We start from the raw sequence: 20,238 nt of genomic DNA on the forward strand, positions 1-20,238 counted from the left end.
GCCCAAGATGGCATGGCAGAAGAGCGGGACTGAGAGGTGGTTCCTCTGTCAACAGCAGTCTCTGTGTCAGTGTCCATGTGCTGACATGAAGTTGATGGGTTGGCCCATTTGTCCTTGACGCGAAGCTTGACAGGATCGTGCACAATGTAGTCAGCCTGAATGTATAACTCCTCCTGCGGATAGGTGTCTTGCCACTTCTGACGGATATAAGCAAACAAGTAGGGCCCGTAGATGGGAACCTTGCGCATCATGATGCAGTTCCAGAGCTCAGTGAACATCACATCAGAAATATCAAGAGGGACAGACTCCTTCGTCATAGCCTCCTCACAGAGCAGTAGCATCTCAGCCAGAGAGCCATGTACCTCGTCGAAGTTGCCAATGCGAGGAAAGAGGGTGTTGCGGAAGATACGATGCATGATGTCCAGATGCCTGGGGAGCACACCTTTCTTCACATAGAGTTGCTGCAATCTGTCCTTGGCGGAGGCCCTATCAGTGGGAGATGCAGCATGAGGACGCGACCCAAGTGGAGTGTCAGCTCCCTGGAAATCAACCTTGAGGAATGCCATGAATTCACGCCAGGAACCGGTCATCTTCTGAGTCCCAGTCATCCACACCAGGGAGCGCTCGTCATCAGGAGAGAAGTGAACCGTGACATAGAACTGGGCAACAACATTGGGGTCAAAGTTTGTCTTGAAAGAGATGATCTCCTTAATGCCCAGTTTGTCAATCAGAGAGAGAGCATCACCAAAGTAGTCCATGTTCCGCTGAAGGTGAGCCAAGTCAATCCACTGAACGGGGACAAAGTTCTTCTTGAAATGGTTGATGATATCACGGTAGATCTTGCAGTGATCCCTTGTCCAAACATGCTCGACATTCTTGATCACATCCCTCTCTTGGAGATAGTGGTTCTGGTTGCGGAACCTCAGAAAATCCTTAGGGGGCATGGTGCGAATGTTGAGCCCCTTGTCCTTGTGAGCGGTCTTCTTGAAGGCCTGCTTTTTGGGTTGCAGACCTGAAGTGGCAGAGCCCTCTGGAGCCTCTGGATTGCGATAATGCTTTGACTGTGTGTCCCGTGGGTGGTTCGAGCGGCGAGCACCACCTGTGACACAAAACACACACCGAAAAAGAGCGACAAAAAGAGTCAAGCCAATGAACAAGAAAAAGCAGAAAAGAAAACACTCTATGCCAAGCAAATGAAAAGAATACACAAAGAATCCTCATGGCGGTAGTACCGCTACCCCTAGCGGTAGTACCGCTGGGGTCAGAGCGGTAGTACCGCTACCCGTGGCGGTAGTACCGCTGGGGTCCTGGCGGTAGTACCTCTACCCCTGGAGGTAGTACCGCTGGGGTCCTTGTGGTACTACCGCTACCCCTGGCGGTAGTACCGCTTGGGTTTGATTTTCAGATCTGAATATGAAGAGAACCCATGGAGATGGCTACATGGATTTTACGAGGGCCATGGTCTGTGTATAATCACTAAAAACTCCACCACAGCCCGAACCACATGAGGATCACAAGTACCATCTAAATAAGGACATGCCTAGTCAAGAGAATGCAAGTTTGAGATCTAATCCAAACATAGTCCAAGAGCTTGATCTAAAACATGTAAATCCTAGGGCATGGCAATACAAAAGCAAAGATTCATAGGACCTACACTCCCCACGAATACCTCCTTCATGCCATCCAAGAACAAAGCACAATATCAAAGACATGGATCCAAACCACCAATGCTCCTAACCCTACAACAAGAACATCAACCAAGAGAAGAAGGGGAGGAGCTTTACCGGGGTCCATGGCACTTGGAGGAGGAAGGAGAAGTGGAGCAAATCTCCCAACTCAATGGAGAGAAGGAGCTCCACGGATAGAGATCCAAATAGGGGGAGTTCGGGGTTGGGGAGGGAGGAGCCGCGAGGAAGAAGAAAGAGGCAGGAAAAAACGCCCCCCCTCCTTTATATAGCCCAAGGGGTACGGGCCAGCGGTAGTACCGCTGTGGTCCTGGCGGTAGTACCGCTGGCTGCAGCAGTAGTACCGCTGGGGTCCTGGCGGTAGAACCGCTCCCCCTGGCGGTAGTACCGCTCCCCCTGAGACAGCCCTAAAAATATCCTAGTTAGGTCGTGGTAGATTGGGGTCCTGGCGGTAGTACTGCTACCCCTGGCGGTAGTACCGCTGGGGTCCTGGCGGTAGTACCGCTACCCCTGGCGGTAGTACCGCTGCAAATGTCACAACGGGACCTAGGAGATGAGAAGAACGTGGGCAAATGACAAGTAGTGAAAATAAGAAGATAGCACCAGCAAGATATACTGACTTGTCATTTTGTATCCTTTCTTCCATATGAGAGAAAGGTGGGGGGCGGTGGCCGAGGCCACCTATGTTTGAGATAAAGGTATGACACCGTGAAGAATTATCCTTGGGTTCATGACCAACACTCGTCTTTGAAGCACAAGTGCCATTTGGTAATGGCTAAAGTGAAAGACTAGATCAATTTATGCATAATGGGGGGAGGAAGAGTTCATTGAGAGAACAACACTCCCCCTATGTCCATGCCTACATCTAGAACGAGATAAAATGCATAGTAAGGTGCAAAGTGCCTAGCTTCAATCCACATTATCAATGATATTTAGCTCATGCCTTAACTCCCGGAACCTTGCTTCATCTAGGGGCTTAGTGAAAATATCTGCAAGTTGCTCTTCAGTGTGGATGAAGTGAACCTAAATATCACCTAGCTTGATATGTTCACGAATGAAGTGATGGCGAATATCAATATGCTTGGTTTTGCTATGTTGCACTGGGTTGAGGGAAATCTTGATAGCACTTTGATTGTCACATAGAAGAGGCACTTTGTCACAAGTGACACCATAATCCTTTAAAGTTTGCCTCATCCATAGCAATTGTGCACAACAACTTGCAGCTGCCACATACTCAGCTTCGGTGGATGACAGAGAGACGCAATTCTGCTTCTTTGAAGACCAGCTTACCAGTGAGCGACCAAGGAATTGGCATCCTCCAGAAGTTGACTTCCTCTCCACACAATCTCCTGCCCAATCTGAGTCAGAATAGCCAACTAGATTGAAGTTTGCTCCTTTGGTATACCAAAGGCCAAAGTTTGGGGTATGAGCCAAATATCGAAAGATTCGCTCAACATCCATATAATGACTTCCTTTTGGTGCGGATAGAAACCGTGCACATATCCTTACACTCAACATAATATTCGGTCTAGATGCACAAAGGTAAAGGAGGGGTCCAATCATGGAGCGATATACCTTTTGATCCACTGCTTTACCATTGGGATCACTGTCAAGCTTGCATCTTGTTGGCATGGGGAACTTGACCGGTTTGACATCTTCAAGCTCGAACCGTTTGAGCATCTCTTGAGTGTACTTGGCTTGTTTGATGAAGGTCCCTTCTAGGCCTTGTTTAATCTCGAACCCGAGGAAGAACTTCAACTCTCCCATCATGGACATCTCAAATTTCTCAGTCATTAGTGCAGCAAATTCTTCATTGAAGGAAATGTTAGGAGAGCCAAAGATAATATCATCAACATATAGTTGGCATATGAACAAATCCCATTTAACCCTCTTAGTAAAAAGAGTGGGATCTATCTTCCCAATTTCAAACCCACGATCTTGTAACAACTCAGTAAGATACTCATACCACGCACGTGGGGCTTGTTTAAGGCCATAGAGTGCCTTATTAAGTTTGTACACATGATTGGGGAGCTTGGGATGTTCGAATCCCGGGGGTTGTTTGACATAGACCAACTCATTTAAAGGACCATTAAGAAAGGCACTTTTCACATCCATTTGTTGTAATTTGAAGTTATGATGAGAAGCAAATGCAAGCAACATGCGAATAGATTCTAGACATCGACCAACTCATTTAAAGGACCATTAAGAAAGGCACTTTTCACATCCATTTGTTGTAATTTGAAGTTATGATGAGAAGCAAATGCAAGCAACATGCGAATAGATTCTAGACGAGCAACAGGGGCAAAGGTTTCACCATAGTCGATACCCTCGACTTGGTAGTAGCCTTGAGCCACCAATCTTGCCTTGTTTCAAATCACAATCCCATTGGCATCTTGCTTGTTCTTGAATATCCATTTGGTCCCGATGACATTATGTTCCTCCGTTGGCCTTGGCACTAAATCCCACACTTGGTTGCGCTCGAAGTTGTTAAGTTCTTCATGCATGGCCATAAGCCAATCCTCATCATCGAGCGCTTCCTGTACCTGTTGAGGTTCACAATATGAAACAAACGCGTGATGCTCACAATAATTCCAAATCTGTTGACGGGTGGATACTCCCCTTTTTAAACTGCCAAGTACATTCTTCATAAGATGTGACTTGACTCTCAGCTTGTTCGCAATCTTGGCTGCTCGACGCTCCAAGAGTTCTTCATTGGATAGCGGGGGAGCATCGACTTGTTTACTTTGCTTGCCCTTGCGTCTTGAGCCTCCCTTGGCACCGGCTGTTGGTGCTGCAGAAGGGAATTGTGAGACAGTATCCGGATCATCTTGACTTTCGACTTGAGCAGGTTCACTAGTTTGTTCTTGTATTTGTGGTTGCTCTTGATCTTGATCCTGTGCTTCTACTTGGTCTCGATCTCGTGGTTGCACTTGATCTTGATCATGAGAAGGTTCGGAGTCTTGGGAGAGTGCTTGAATATCATGAGATACATCATCATTGTTGGGCAATTTATCTTGACCTTGAGCTTGTTCATTTTGTTGAGAGTCTTCTCTTTGTTCATCGGAAGCGTGTGGGGCTTGTGGAGGTGATGGCTCTGTTTGAGTAGAGCATTGTCCTTCTCCTTCGGCCACAAGGGGTTCCTCAATGGGGAGTATTTGACCAATCCCCATTCTTCTTATGGCTTGGGGAGGAATTTCATCACCTACATCACAAAGACCACTTTGCTCCACTTGGGAGCCATTATTTTCATCAAACTCCACGTTACACGTCTCCTCAATGAGTCCGGTGGACTTGTTGAGGACACGGTAAGATGAGAGTTTGTAGCATAACCAATAAAGATGCCCTCATGTGCTCTAGAATCAAATTTAGCTAAACATGCACCTTTCTTGAGAATGAAACACTTACAACCGAATACCCGGAAGTACTTGAGATTGGGTTTGTTTCCAGTTAGAATCTCATATGGAGTCTTGTTCAAGCCTTTGCGGATATAGAGCCGATTGGACGCACGACATGCTGTGTTGATGGCCTCTGCCCAGAAGTTATATGGAGATTTGAATTCTGCCATCATTGTCCTTGCAGCGTTTATCAAGGTCCGGTTCTTCCTTTCTGCCATGCCGTTTTGTTGAGGGGTATATGGTGCTGAATATTGGTGTTTTATTCCCTCATCACCTAGAAACTCATCCAAGGTGTAGTTCTTGAACTCGGTGCCGTTGTCACTTCTAATCATCAAGATCTTTGCTTCATGTTGACGTTGAGCTTCATTAGCAAAGTTGATGACAGTTTGTTGAGTTTCACTCTTCTTTTTGAAGAAATATACCCAGGTGTATCTTGAGTAGTTGTCAACGATCACCAAGCAATACTTTCTGCCTCCAAGACTATCAAATGATGGAGGGCCAAACAGATCCATATGGAGAAGCTCCAATGGCCTCTTAGTGTAGATGAGAGTCGTTGGACGATGAGTAGTTTCATGAATATTTCCTTCAATGCAGGCATTGCAAACACGATCTTTAGCAAAACTCACATTGTTAGTCCATGAATATGGTCCCCTGTCAGAAGACTTTGCAAAGATCTCATATTGACATGAGCTAAACGGCGATGCCAAAGCCAGCCCACATCAACTTTAGCCATTAAACACGTCGCGGTCTTAGTGGGTCGCTTTGAGAAGTTCACCACATAAAGACCATTTTCGACATATCCAACATAGGCTACTTTAAGATTCTTGCTCCTCAGGAGGACCACAGTATCAAGATTAAAGAATGTGGAAAAACCCATAATTGCAAGTTGACGAACCGAAAGTAAATTGTAGGCAAGTGACTCAACAAGCATGACCTTCTCAATAGATAACTCTTGAGAGACGACCACCTTACCAAATCCCAATACCTTTGACGAGGATGCATCGGCGAATTGGACATGGGTGGGCATAGATGGAGAAGGATGCACATCCACCACTAAGTCCTTGCTTCCGGTCATATGATTTGTTGCTCCACTATCGAGCAACCATGACACCCCACCGGAAGCAAACTCCTGCAATAGATCAAGGCTTGGTTTAGGTACCCATTTTTTAATGGGTCCTTTCATGTTAGAGACAAGGGTATTAGGAACCCAGATAACCCATTCAATGTACTCATCGTAGGAACCAACAAATCTGGCATAAACATGCCCATCACTAGCACGACATAAGACATAAGAAGAATTGAGTTTATCGGCTGTGTTAGTAGGAATGGTTTTGCCCTTCTTGCGGTTTCCATAGTCCACCTTGTTCCTGTTCACCTTCTGAGTCCCCTCACCCTCTTTGACAAAGATGTCCATGAGGGTAGGAGATCGTTTGTTCCTGTTCCTCCTTTTACCTTTTGACTTGGAGGTAAGTCCAAGTCCCTCCTTTCCTACAACACCTTTTTGAGTGCTCAAGAGGTCGTTCAGGCTCTTCTCACCTTGTATGCATGCCACAAGGCCCTTCTCAAGTTTCTCCTTTAACTTGGCATTTTCCTCCACAAGATGTACATGCTCACAACAGGGATTAGTTGCACAAGCATTATCAATTAACACAAAGGGAGGATAAGTAGAGATCTCCTTGGTAAGCTTTGCTTGGAGTTGATCATGAGACTCTTTCAGAGAGAAATGAACACCTTTCAAGACCTTGTGGGCCTTGTCAAGTGTGTCAAACTCCTCTTTGAGTCTGTCATGGCCAACCCCAAGAGCATACTTTTCAGACTTAAGCCTACGAGTAAGAACAACATCATGATCTAGTTTCTTTTGCATTTTAGCGTAGTCATCGTTATATGACTCCTCAAGAGCCAAACGAAGAATGCGCTCCTTTTCTAGAGCAATAGATAATTCAGCAATTTCATCGGCATAGTCACGACTGTGTCCCTGAAGCTCGGAGATGGTCTCCTCATGAGACTCGATGAGGTCAGTGGCCTCACCCAGTTGTTCCAAGAGAGCAACAAAGTGCTTCTTGGATTCTCCCTTAGTAGTGCACAGAAACTTGTCAAGATCATGTTCATTAAGTTCCCCAACATCACTATCATCAACACAATTTAACAATGAAGGAGCAGTAGCGATGTTGGTCTTAATGATGGGGGTTACCTGATTGATACCTTTTTCCATGAGGCACTTGGTGATGTGGTTCTCGTTGGGGGCGTCGAAGAGGGACACCTTCTAGGGAGAGGTAGTGGCAATAGCAACAGTTCCCGTTGCCACTGTATCATTATCATCATCATCATCGGAAGGGTACTCTTCAAGGGCCACCATCCCTTTTGGGTGGGGTTTCTTCACAAAGTTGTTCTTGATTGGAAATGATTTGGTTTTGTCTTTGCGAATGAGCTTGCCCCCGTTGTCTTCCCTTTTCTCATAGGGACATTCGGGCACAAAGTGGCTCATGTTACCACAGTTATAACATGTCCTCACTCCTTGTTTGGGTTTGAATCCACTCGAGTTGTTCTTGGTGAAGGTGGGTCTTGAGTTCCTCTTGTTGCCCCAGAATTGCCTTGATGCAAGAGCCATGTGCTTATGATAGGCATACTTTGTATCTTCAGGGCAGCTCTCCTCTTCCTCATCCTCTTCTTCTTCTTCAAACATTGCTTTTGCTTTTAACGCAAGGTTGGGTGAAGTTGTCTTTGAGCGAACATGAGCAAGTGCATTGTCGGCTGTTTCGTTCATGATTGACATTGCAATGAATTCATCCAACACCTCACTGGAAGACAAGGAGTGGAAGTATGGCCGCTAACGAATGACAGATGACATGGCTTTGTTGAAAGGCATGATGGCTTTGAGAAACTTGCGCTTGACCCATGTATCATCCACATCCTTGCTCCCATGATCCTTGAGTGCCACATCAATAGCAGTCACCCTCCGATAGAGATCACGAGGGTCCTCGTCTTCCTTCATCACAAACTCATCAGCCTTATCAAGTATCACTTCATAGTTGGATCGTTGAATGCTTGAGCTTACCTTGTACAACACCATAATATGCTCCCAACAATCCTTGGCCAAAGTGAAGGGACACAAGTGAGGAAGATCTTCAGGTGGCACTGCGGACTGGAGAATAAACAAGGCGGAGTGATTGTATTGATTGTCTGCATCTTCTCTTGGAGTGAGGTTGCTTGGATCATGGGGATAATATCCTTGCTCGATGATTCTCCACAAGTTTGTTGAGTTGTGATTCAAATGAGACTTAATAGAAAATACCCAGTTAGCAAAGTCACCTTTCACAAGCTTAGGAGGAGGACCAACAGGATTAAGACGCAGTGCGGGAACGGATCCTCCATAGATCATGGGGGGTGGAACTGAGGCATATGTTCCAGTCCCATCCTTTTCGTGAGATGAGGAAGGTCGCATACCTTTAGCCGCTTCCTTAGAGGAATTGGCCTCCGACTCGGTGATGGTGGGTTTAACCACTAACGCCGGTTCGGGTGGACTTTTAAATCCCTCAATTAACTCTTTAAGCATGGTCTTGACTTCGTTCGTCAAGGACGTCTTGAGGGCGGCCATAGCCGTATTCAAGTCGTCCCTTGTGACTGAAGTCAAGTCCATGGCCTCGGGTTGCCCATGGTTAATTCCCTCTTCGCCTTCCATACTCTTCGGGTGGTGAAACCCTTAATAAAGAGACGTGGCTCTGATACCAATTGAAAGGATCGATATGGTTGACTAGAGGGGGGTGAATAGGCAACGACCACTTTTTAATTAATGTTAGCAAGTTAGGGTAAACAACATACGGGTTCACAAATATTACAACAATGGGGTGAACCTTAATGAAGCTAACAACGAGAGCTACTAAGACAAGTAAGAGATAGACAACAACATAAGCATACACAAAGTAAAGGTTAGAGATAACCACAAGTGGAACCAATGGAGACGAGGATGTGTTACCGAAGTTCCTTCCCTTTGACAGGAAGTACGTCTCCGTTGGAGCGGTGTGGAGGCACAATGCTCCCCAATAAGCCACTAAGGCCACCGTATTCTCCTCACGCCCTCGCACGATGCAAGGTACCATGATTCCACTATAGGTGCCCTTGAAGGAGGCGACCGAACCTTTACAAACGAGGTTGGGGCAAACTCCACACAATGCTTGGAGGCTCCCAACAAGACCACGAAGCTTCACCACAATGGAATGTGGCTTCGAGGTGACCTCAACCGTCTAGGATGCTCAAACACCCAAGAGTAACAAGATCCGCAAGGGATTGGTGGGGGAATCAACTTTTCTCTTGGTGGAAGTGTGGATCTAGGCCTTCTCAACCAATCCCTAAAGAATCAACAAGTTTGATTGGATAGGGAGAGAGATCGGGCACTTTTGAGCTTAGGGAGCAACAATGGAGCTTAGGAGGGTAAGAGATAAGGTTCCACAGCTAGAAGAACCCTTTATATAGTGGGGGAAAAATTCAACCGTTTTCCCACTCACAACCCGTGCCTAGCAGTACTACCGCTCGATGCAGCGGTACTACCGCTAGCACTCCAGCGGTACTACCGCTGGCTGCAGTGGTACTACCGATGGGCCCCTGGTAGTGCATAAGCACTACCACCGCCAAGAAAGTCTTCACAAAAAGGTCTGTCCACGTACAACCGCTAGGCAGGCGGTACTAAGCTCCTGGAGCGGTACTACCGCTGACCAGGGGCGGTACTACCGCCAGCTAGCGGTACTACCGCTGGCTGCAGCGGTACTACCGCTAGCACTCCAGCGGTACTACCGCTAGGACCAGCGATACTACCGCTGGGGGACCATTTGCAAAGAAGAAAGAAACACCAAGGCGGGAGCCACTCCAAAGTTGTCGGCAAGGGGGGAAAGAGGTGAATTGTGCGCGTGCAAGATTGATTCCACCCAAACCTTTCCACTACGGTTCCCCTCTTAATAGTATGGCTTTCCTATGACTCAAATAAAGAGAATCATAGAGAACACCGTGCTTCTGTTCCACGAAAGAGGGGGCGAGTCGTCTTGTGCCGTTGACGTGTGTTATCTGAAATCTTAATACACACGGTTAGTCCTTTGCGGTACTGTCATCAATCACCAAAATTTCTTAGGCATAAACTATGCCCCAACAACTGGGATTTGTCACTCCGTGTGACGGAGAGGTATCTCGGGGCCCACTCGGTAATACAACATCACACACAAGCCTTGCAAGCAATGTGACTTAGTGTAAGTTGCAGGATCTTGTATTACAGAACGAGTAAAGAGACTTGCCGGTAAACGAGATTGAAATAGGTATGCGGATACTGACGATCGAATCTCGGGCAAGTAACATACCGAAGGACAAAGGGAATGACATACGGGATTATATGAATCCTTGGCACTAAGGTTCAAATGATAAGATCTTCATAGAATATGTAGGATCCAATATGGGCATCCAGGTCCCACTATTGGATATTGACCGAGGAGTCTCTCGGGTCATGTCTACATAGTTCTCGAACCCGCAGGGTCTGCATACTTAAGGTTCGACGTTGTTTTATGCGTATTTGAGTTATATGGTTGGTTACCGAATGTTGTTCGGAGTCCTGGATGAGATCACGAACGTCATGAGGGTTTCCCGAATGGTCCGGAAACGAAGATTGATATATAGGATGACCTCATTTCATTACCGGAAGGTTTTCGGAGTTACCGAAAATGCACCGGGAATGACGAATGGGTTCCGGATGTTCACGGGGGGGGGGGGCAAGCCCACCCAGGGGAAGCCCATAGGCCTTAGGGGTGCCACATTAGCCCTTAGTGGGCTGGTGGGACAGCCCAAGAAGCCCTATGCGCAGGAGAAAGAAAAATCAAAGAGAAAAAAGGGGAAGTGGGAAAGTGGAGAAGGACTCGACCTTCCAATCCTAGTTGGACTAGGATTGGAAGGGGAGGACTCTCCCCCTTGGTTCGTCCGAACCCCTTGGATCCTTGAGCCCCAAGGTAAAGCCCCCCCCCCTCCCACCTATATATACAGATGTTTTAGGGCTGATTTGTGACAACTTTTCCACGGCAGCCCGACCACATACCTCCACGGTTTTTCCTCTAGATCGCGTTTCTGCGGAGCTCGGGCGGAGCCCTGCTGAGATTAGATCACCACCAACCTCCGGAGCACCGTCACGCTGTCGGAGAACTCATCTACCTCTCTGTCTCTCTTGCTGGATCAAGAAGGCCGAGATCATCGTCGAGCTGTACGTGTGCTAAACACGGAGGTGTCGTCCGTTCGGCACTAGATCGGAGCGGATCGTGGCACGGATCGCTGGGCGGTTCGTGGGATGGTTCGCGGGGCGGATCGAGGGACGTGAGGACGTTCTAGTACATCAACCGCGTTTATTAACTCTTCTGCTGTGCGATCTACAAGGGTACATAGATGAACATCACCATGATAGGTTTTCGTGCGCGTAGGAAAATTTTTGTTTCCCATGCGACGTTCCCCAACAAATACAACATCACACACAAGACTTGCAAGCAACGTGACTAAGTGTAAGTCAGGGATCTTGTATTACGGAACGAGAAAAGAGACTTGTCGGTAACGAGATTGAAATAGGTATGCGGATACCGACGATCGAATCTCGGGCAAGTAACATACTGAAGGACAAAGGGAATGACATACGGGATTATATGAATCCTTGACACTCAGGTTCAACCGATAAGATCTTCGGAGAATATGTAGGATCCAATATGGGCATCCAGGGCTATTGGATATTGACCAAGGAGTGCCTCGGGGCATGTCTACATAGTTCTCAAACCCGCGGGGTCTGCACACTTAAGGTTCGATGATGTTTTAGTATAGTTGAGCTATATGTGTGGTTACTGAATGTTGTTTAGAGTCCCATATGAGATCCCGGATGTCACAGGGTTTCCAGAATTGTCCGTAAACGAAGATTGATATATAGGATGGTTTCATTTGGTCACCGGAAAGTTTCGGGCAATTCTGGCAGTGTACCGGGAGTGACGAATGGGTTTCGGGAGTTCACCGGGAGGGCCCACCCACCCGGGAGTGACCCCAAGGCACTAGGGTGGCTCCACAAGCCCTTAGTGGCCTGGTGGAGTCAGCCCAAGGGGACCGTGGCGCCACGTAAGAAAATACCAAAGGAAAATAAAAGAAAAAGGGAAAAGAGGGAGGTGGGAAGGAAGAGGAGGACTCCTCCTTCCCAAACCGAATTGGAGGAGTCCTCCTCCTCCCCTTGGGAGGCGCACCTTGAGGGCTTGTCCCTCAAGGCTAGCCCTTCCCCTCCCTCCTATATGTAGTGGAGTTTTAGGGCTGATTTGAGACAACTTTTGCCACGTGCAACTCAACCCTAGACCACATAGTTTTACCTCTAGATCGGATTTCTACGGAGCTCGGGCGGAGCCCTGCAGGAGTAGATCATCACCACCACCAGAGCGTTGTCACGCTGCCGGAGAACTCATCTGCTTCTCTGTCTTGCTTGCTGGATCAAGAAGGCCGAGATCATCGTCGAGTTGTATGTGTGCTGAACGCGGAGGTGCCGTCCGTTCGGGGCTAGATCGGAACGGATCGAGGAACGATTCGTGGGACGGTTCGAGGGACGTGAAGACGTTCCACTACATCAACCGCATTTCTTAACGCTTCCTGCTGTGCGATCTACAAGGGTTCGTAGATCCAAATCTCCTCTCGTAGATGGACATCACCATGATAGGTCTTCGTGTGCGTAGGAAATTTTTTGTTTCCCATGCAACGTTCCCCAACATTTTTTATATCTAACTTGTCGCTATCCGACGCACGGTTTAAACACTACGGTCGTTTTAAAATATGCATGTTTTCTAAAATTAATAAATCCGCAAACCTAAAGAAAAATAAACGGACCGAAATCTGCTAGAGGCCGAAACATGGCAGAGCACTAGATAATTAAATAACGCTTGGGCGCGGTATAGTAACAAGAGGTGAGCTTGCTCTTCTCACCTTGTGGGATCAGCCCAAGACGAGGCACATGACCGGCTCGGTCGGCTGGCTATGCGATGGGCTGAGGCGGCGCAGCTAGCAGTCGGGCGAGCTGGACCTCGAGGACTGGGCGATGGAGGCCCACGCTTGAGGTCCAGGCTGCAGCGGCCTGGATCTAGATCCCCTCGATCCAGATCGGGGACGAGAAGGCAGGCGATGCGGCAACTCCCGACGAGCGAAGGCATGACGGCGGTCGGCGGGAGCTGGGGTGACGGCTTCCGACGGGAACGGGCACCCGCAAGCGGCGGTAGTTGGGGTTGCGGCTCCGGTCGGCAGCGAGGCTGTGTCTGGCCGGCGGTGCGCATGCGGGAGGAGCTGCGGCTCCAGGCTAGGCCGCGGGAGCCTTCAAGGCTCGAGGTTTTGAGCGCGGCGGCGGCTCAGGGCGATCCAGGCGCGGGCAGGCCGGATCTGGGCCTCATAGGCCCTGGAGGCTGATGAGGAGGAGAGAGGCTGCTAGTGTTTGTGGGGTCGCGGATCCCGAGGCGGGAGAGGGATTGGCTGTCAAGATTAGGCAAGGAGGTTGTTTAAATAGGCATGGGGCTAGGCTTATTGTTTTTTACCTCCGGTTTCGACCACGCGATCGCGATCAGACGGTTCCGGTCGTGAGCGGAGGCTAGGCTAGGCCGTGTAACCATGATGGGCTGAGAGAAGAGATGAGTTTGTGGCCCGACACGATATTTTTAAACACCGAAAACGTCCGACAATTAAACGACGACGGTGCCGCTACGGTCGGTCTTTCGGGTATCAAACTGACTCCGATTGCGACGAAAATTGGCACGCGACCTACCTACACTATATTAAGACCGCACGCCGAGTTTCAACCCAATCCAAGAATATTTTTGGGACACCTTTAAAGACAATATTTTGAACGATGTCGCGGTCGCGTGCGTGTGTGGTCGGGCTCAAAACGGTCAACGACAAAAACGGAGAGAACCGGCAACTAATAACGGATGCAAATTTGAAAACTGTCGGCAACGGAGTGCCGATGCAATGCAGATGATGCGAATGATGTGATGATGAATGCGACAGACAATCTAACAACACATTGACAATGGAATAAAAGGGGAATCTTCTAGAGCATCGGTCTCGGGCTGTCATAACTCTCCTACACTAACAAGAGATATCGCCCCGAGATCTAAGAATGAAAAGGGGAATAGGAAGAGGTAAACTTAGTTGCTTCTTTGACAAAGGAGTGAAACAAACGATCCTTGAAGGTTGCAAAGAGATGAAGAATGACATGAGAAACAAGCAAGAATTCACACAAAATTTCGGCAGCACTTCGGTAGGAAAAGAGGACAAAATTTGATAAGATGGAAATATCTTGACAAGATTCACAATAAACCAACTAAATTTATAACCAAGGAAAGAACATGATCTTGACAACCGAGATGGTCGACATAAAAAGAGCAACATCACAACATCTACGGAACAAGAGAATAGAAACTATATCATTGGGGAGAAAGAATGAAGAAGAAAATGAGAACTTCTACCACAATTGAATTTGATGAGAATCCTAACAAGAAGAATAGAACAAAGTTGTTGGAAAACCAACAACGAAAAGAACAAGCTTGTTGTGGGCTTATGGAAACCATTTCAATTAATGATTTGACAACCGGCCGCTAGCAGAAACCAAGATAGCTTGGGAGAAACAAGACAGGCAAACTTCTTACACCAAGATGATATATTGAGAACTTGGATCAACGATAATCACCATAATAGCAACAATCCTTAGGAAAAGCTTTAGGTGAAATCTAAATCCAAATAACTCCATGAAGAAACCATGGGTCAAAATATCTCATGATCACGGGATTTGGTGGGCTTACATATTTCATTGTTGAATCAACTTCTCTTCGAGACTCCTCCACTAACAAGAACACTATAACACCACCTCAAAGGATAAAGGAAAAGAAAAGATGGAGTAGTTGGGAAAAGAATTGATATCATGAGCCACTCTGGACGAAGAATTGAAATCACTATGAAACAAGAATAAGAATTATGTTATGATTATCCTTCATCAAGTTAAATTGATGACAAGCAACGGATTTAGCATACCACTTATTCTTCTTGAAAAGATTGAGGAGAGATATGAGCACAAACTTGAAGAAGTCTTAAAGGAGACACCGGTAAGAATTGGAATGAATGGGGATAACAATAATGAATGGAGATACATGAGAATGAAGAGATCATGAGCCACCTGAGAGAAAAACATGAACAAGGCACCAGAATAATTAAGAGACGAACGAAGAGAAAACAATTGAGAAGAATTTGAGGATGAAATCTGAAAGCTGAGAACGAAGAAATCTTCTGAAATGATGACCTTTGAAGGATCAAGAAATAAACAGCACACCGAAATGCACCGGACAGATATGGATCATCGTAGATTGATCCCTACATTGTTTTTTAGATTGGTACTAGTACTAGTAAATTGTGCTTTTTTTGCCCTAAGTGGGGATCATAGTAGAGGGGTGTTTCTATCCTGACTGAATCCTTTATCATTCATTCGATTGATCCCTTCAAGGGATGAAAGGACACTATACATCAGTTATTGGCGTCCATTTTTATTTTGATCCGGATTCAAGACACAAGAGATGGTTCAACGATGTAGGCAAAATAAGCAAACTCAATTTAGTTTCTCCGATAGCACTAAAATACGTGCAAATACACACCATCAATTTAATTTTTTAATTGGAAAGTGCTACTCGTCCACCGGATGATAAACCTATTAGATCAACTGCCTCAACAACTGTCGGATGCCGCCTGAAACAACCATATGATCTATTGTTTTAGCCAACCCAGGACTTTCGTAATAGCTAGCTTGTTGCGCTCAGAGGCTTTGCAACAAGAACCTTGTTGCAAAGGTCCACCGAGACAGCAACATTGCCCCGCAATGGCTTGAGCGCCTCGTCCATGGAGCGTCGGCGACCGACGGAGTTGTCATGCCTCCTTCAACTCAGCACCCCGAGCATGTGGCTCTACTCGAGCATAACTACGATAAGCTCTCACACGGGACACTTCTTTGATGATTTTTGCAATCGAAGGTATATTTGTGAGACATGTGTCATGTTGCAATGCTTGGCCTTACACGCTCCTATACCGGGCGCTCCTCCGACACTTTCTGCAACCGGGGCTATGTTTCTGAAACAAGGCCTGTATTACAAAAGAAAAATATATTCATCATTGAACTATTTATTTTCTTTTTGAAACAAAACCTTTGTTAATACAATCTTTTGAAACTAGCATATTGCTGAAAAAACTTCACCACTCAGAAATTTTCTAAAACAATACGCTTGTTGCAAAGAAAAGAAAACTAGCTGTATGGGATTTATGGTCAACACAAATGCTCGATCAAGATCAATCCAACGGCTAAGCAGGTGGCGAATGGTGTGCATGCATCAGCCCACCGAAAGATAGCGTTTTCCCAATTTAATATGGGAGCGATGCAGTTTTTTCCTTTCTTTCTTTTTTTAGCTAATTGTGCTCCAGGTACAAGAACTTGGCAGGTGGGTTCAATTTCATACAAGAACTTAGAAATCATGCAACACTGGTCGAAGAACTTGGCCTGGGTGCTCATTGGACGTGCAAATCGCCTACATGCCGCCACGTGGACTCCAGCTTGGCTCGGATTGTTTGCAGAAAGTCCCTCGTGGGGCAATAAAATGCTGGTCAACGTCCTTGTGCAGCCATGACCATGGCATTTAGCAGATAACCCCCAACCGCCGGTAGATTCTTTATTTTCCTCCGTCCCTGCGGGTTGTACCTCTGAAGGAGGAGATGGGTGATTCGTCCCGTCCCAGTTGACAACATCGCGGACCTGACGTCCTCGCCTATGAGCCATGGCGCCGGAGCCCATCTACCGACGAGATAATTGCGACCGGCTACCCGATTACGGTAATCTCCCCATCCATCTACCATCCTCTGGCTAGTAATCTGGTTTTCAGTTTACGAAGGTTTAGGTAGGGTTTGGGGCGGTTGGCCTGATCAACTACTTCGCTCAAGATTTTAGTAAGGCAATTTATCTTGTAATAGTATTATTAGTTTTTTATAGAGCCCAATGGTGAAGACAAGCCAAGCGAGTAATTCGTTCGTTGACCCATCGTGCATTCATGTGTTGCTGCTGCTACTAGTCTATCAGTGTGTAGTTATGAGCACTGAAAGGGCACAATGCATGCCGCGATTGGTAAAACAATCTACAAATGACCCCCCTTGGAGGATTGTGGTTGCATCTCCTATTGCTGATATTAATAGCAACTATTACTAGTAATAATAGTAACTAGTACATGCATGATACTATTATGCTGCTCCCGTTTGAATTGTTTTGGTTGTTTTCATTAATTTTTGTAATGTTCATGTTTTCTTTTACAATGCAGATGGTGATGGAGATTTATTTTCAGTTCACATTGAGCACAATGGTATTTTTTGTGGGACAGTACACAATCTTGATTATGTCAGTGGCACATTGGACTGTTGGGACTACTGTCATGCAGACACGTTTTCTTTGCTCTACATTGAAGAATGGCTGAGTTGTCTGGGTTATCCTAAAAAGGAGCACAATGTCTACTGGTGTCTTCCCGGGAAAAGCATTGCAGATGGTTTGAGCCGTGTTTCGACAGATGCTGATATTGTGGCTATGATAAACTCTTCAAAAGAGAACAATGCTTTGCATTTGCTGATTGATCACTCCAATTTCTTAATAGCGTGCAGAAAAGATGTTATTTATAATGCAGGTCGACCCCTTCTAGCAGTGACCAGTCATAGGAAAATGCCCACGTCGAGTATATGCACAAGTGCAGGTGAAGGGCCATCATGCACTGTACGAGTTGTAGCCGATAGCACTGCAGGTGAAGGGCCATCACACAATGCAGACGAGGGAGCAACTAGTAGTGCAGGTGAAGAGGAGGATGGTGACTATGCATGGCTTGAAGAATCTGATTCTGGATCCGAGCTTGACCCAGATTATGATATTGTTGATAGTGATTATGAATTGGCAGAAGGTGACGATGATCTATTTGATCATAATGTGAATGAAGAATTAGGAGATCACAATGTGCAAAAAATAACTGAAGATATGGAAGAATACGTGCTAGATGATGAGCACTTGGACATGTCCACAACAGAAAAACAGAGGCTCGCATATAACTGGAGGGCTTTCAATCCTCAAGTTGACATGAAATCACCAGTGTTCAAAGTTGGCATGGTTTTTGCTAATGTGAAGGAAGCTAGGCTTGCTCTAGAGTCGTATAGTGTGAAGAACAGGGTGCAGGTGGAGAAGGTCAGGAATGAAGCAACAAGGCTAGAAGCTGTATGTGTGCCTGGGTACCCATGGGTTTTTAAAGGTTCAATGGATAACAGAACATGATGCTTTCTAATCAGGACGTATTCTGGTGATCATACTTGTCAGAAAGTTTGGAAACTTAAATCATTGACAGCAAAATTCCTTACTCGAAGATTTATAGATGAGTTTAGGGACAACCAGAAGTTGGATCTAAGGACATTTGGTAAGAAAGTGCTTAGAAAGTTTAATGTTTTACCTAGTAGAGCTAAATTGGGGAGGGCAAGGAAAGCTGCTTTAACTCAAATACATGGTGATGAGGCATCACAATATAACATGCTTTGGGACTACGGACAAGAACTTAGGAGATCAAATCCTGGTTCCAAGTTTTTACTATGCACCAAGCAGGTACTGGATGAAGGAGAAACATAACCAAGACATCACCTCTCAACTCTGCATTGGTCATATGGTGCCTTGAAAAGAGGTTTTCTAAAGGGTTGTAGGCCAATAATTTGTTTGGATGGGTATCACCTCAAAACAAGGTACAAAGGTGTGTTGCTTACAGCGGTGGGCCTAGATCCAAACGACTGCATTTATCCTATTGCTTTTGGCCTTGTGGAGGTGGAGTCCACAAACTCTTGGGAGTGGTTTCTCACTTCACTGAAGGATGATCTAAAAATCATCAATACTGCACCATACACAATCATGAGTGATCAACAAAAGGTACACTATAGTTCATATATATGTTAATCGCCAAAAAACAATTTTGATGACTAGCAATTTCTTATGTTTTGTACAGGGATTAATTAATGCCGTTGGTAAGGTTTGGCCAGATGCCGAGCACAGGTTTTGTGTTCGACATATGTGCCAAAACTATAACAAAGCACGACATAAGTGAGAAACTCTAAAGAATGACCTGTGGGCTGTTGCAAGATCAACAAACGTTCCAAAATATAATGATAATTTGCAGAAACTAAAAGAGGATAGCATTGATGCCTACAAATGGACTGAGAATTATCACCCTAATTGTTGGATTAAAGCATTCTTCAATGACTTCCCAAAATGTGATATTTTGTTGAACAACATGTGCGAAGTCTTCAATAGGTTAGTTTGATTTTGTGATTAATTATAAGCTCTGTTTTATCTCATAGTTGTTGTTACATATAAAATATTTTTATCAGATAGTTGTTGCTAGTTATCAAATATGTTTTTATTTGATATCTTTTCATTCGTACCTATAAGCTTTGTTTTATTTGATGGTTGTCGTTACTTATAAGCTCTATTATTATATGATGACAGTTGTATCTAACAACTTGTTTACTTCCATAGTTACATTCTAGATGCAAGAGAGTTCCCTATTCTTTCCATGTTGGAGAGCATATTTCTCAAGTTACTAAATAGAGTGCAGTCAAAAAAGAAAGAAGCAGAGCAGAAGTGGACTGGTAGTAGATTGTGTCCAAAAATTCAGAAGAAACTTGATAAAAATGCCGAGTTTGCAAGAAATATGTTCCCCACGCATGCAGGTAATGAAGTTTTTAGAGTGTTGTCAGGAGAAACTGAATATGTTGTGGAATTGGGCTTGAGGTCATGTGATTGCAGAAGGTGGCAACTGTCTGGCATACTATGTGGCCATGCAATTGCCTGTTGTAGGTCAGAGAGGGTTGATCCTGCATCTTTGGTGCATGATTGCTACACTGTTGATACCTACCTTCAGGCTTATGGCTACAACCTAGTGCCACTTAGAGACAAATCGCACTGGGAGAAAATGAATGGGGTTCAAGTGCATCCACCCATATTCAAAAAACAAGTTGGCAGGCCGAAGAGAAACAGGAAGAAAGCCCCAGAAGAGATGATCAAACATGGTGCTAAGCATATTAGCAAGCATGGA

Source organism: Hordeum vulgare, chromosome 7H (assembly GCF_904849725.1).
Source record: "Hordeum vulgare subsp. vulgare chromosome 7H, MorexV3_pseudomolecules_assembly, whole genome shotgun sequence".
NCBI lineage: Eukaryota > Viridiplantae > Streptophyta > Magnoliopsida > Poales > Poaceae > Hordeum > Hordeum vulgare.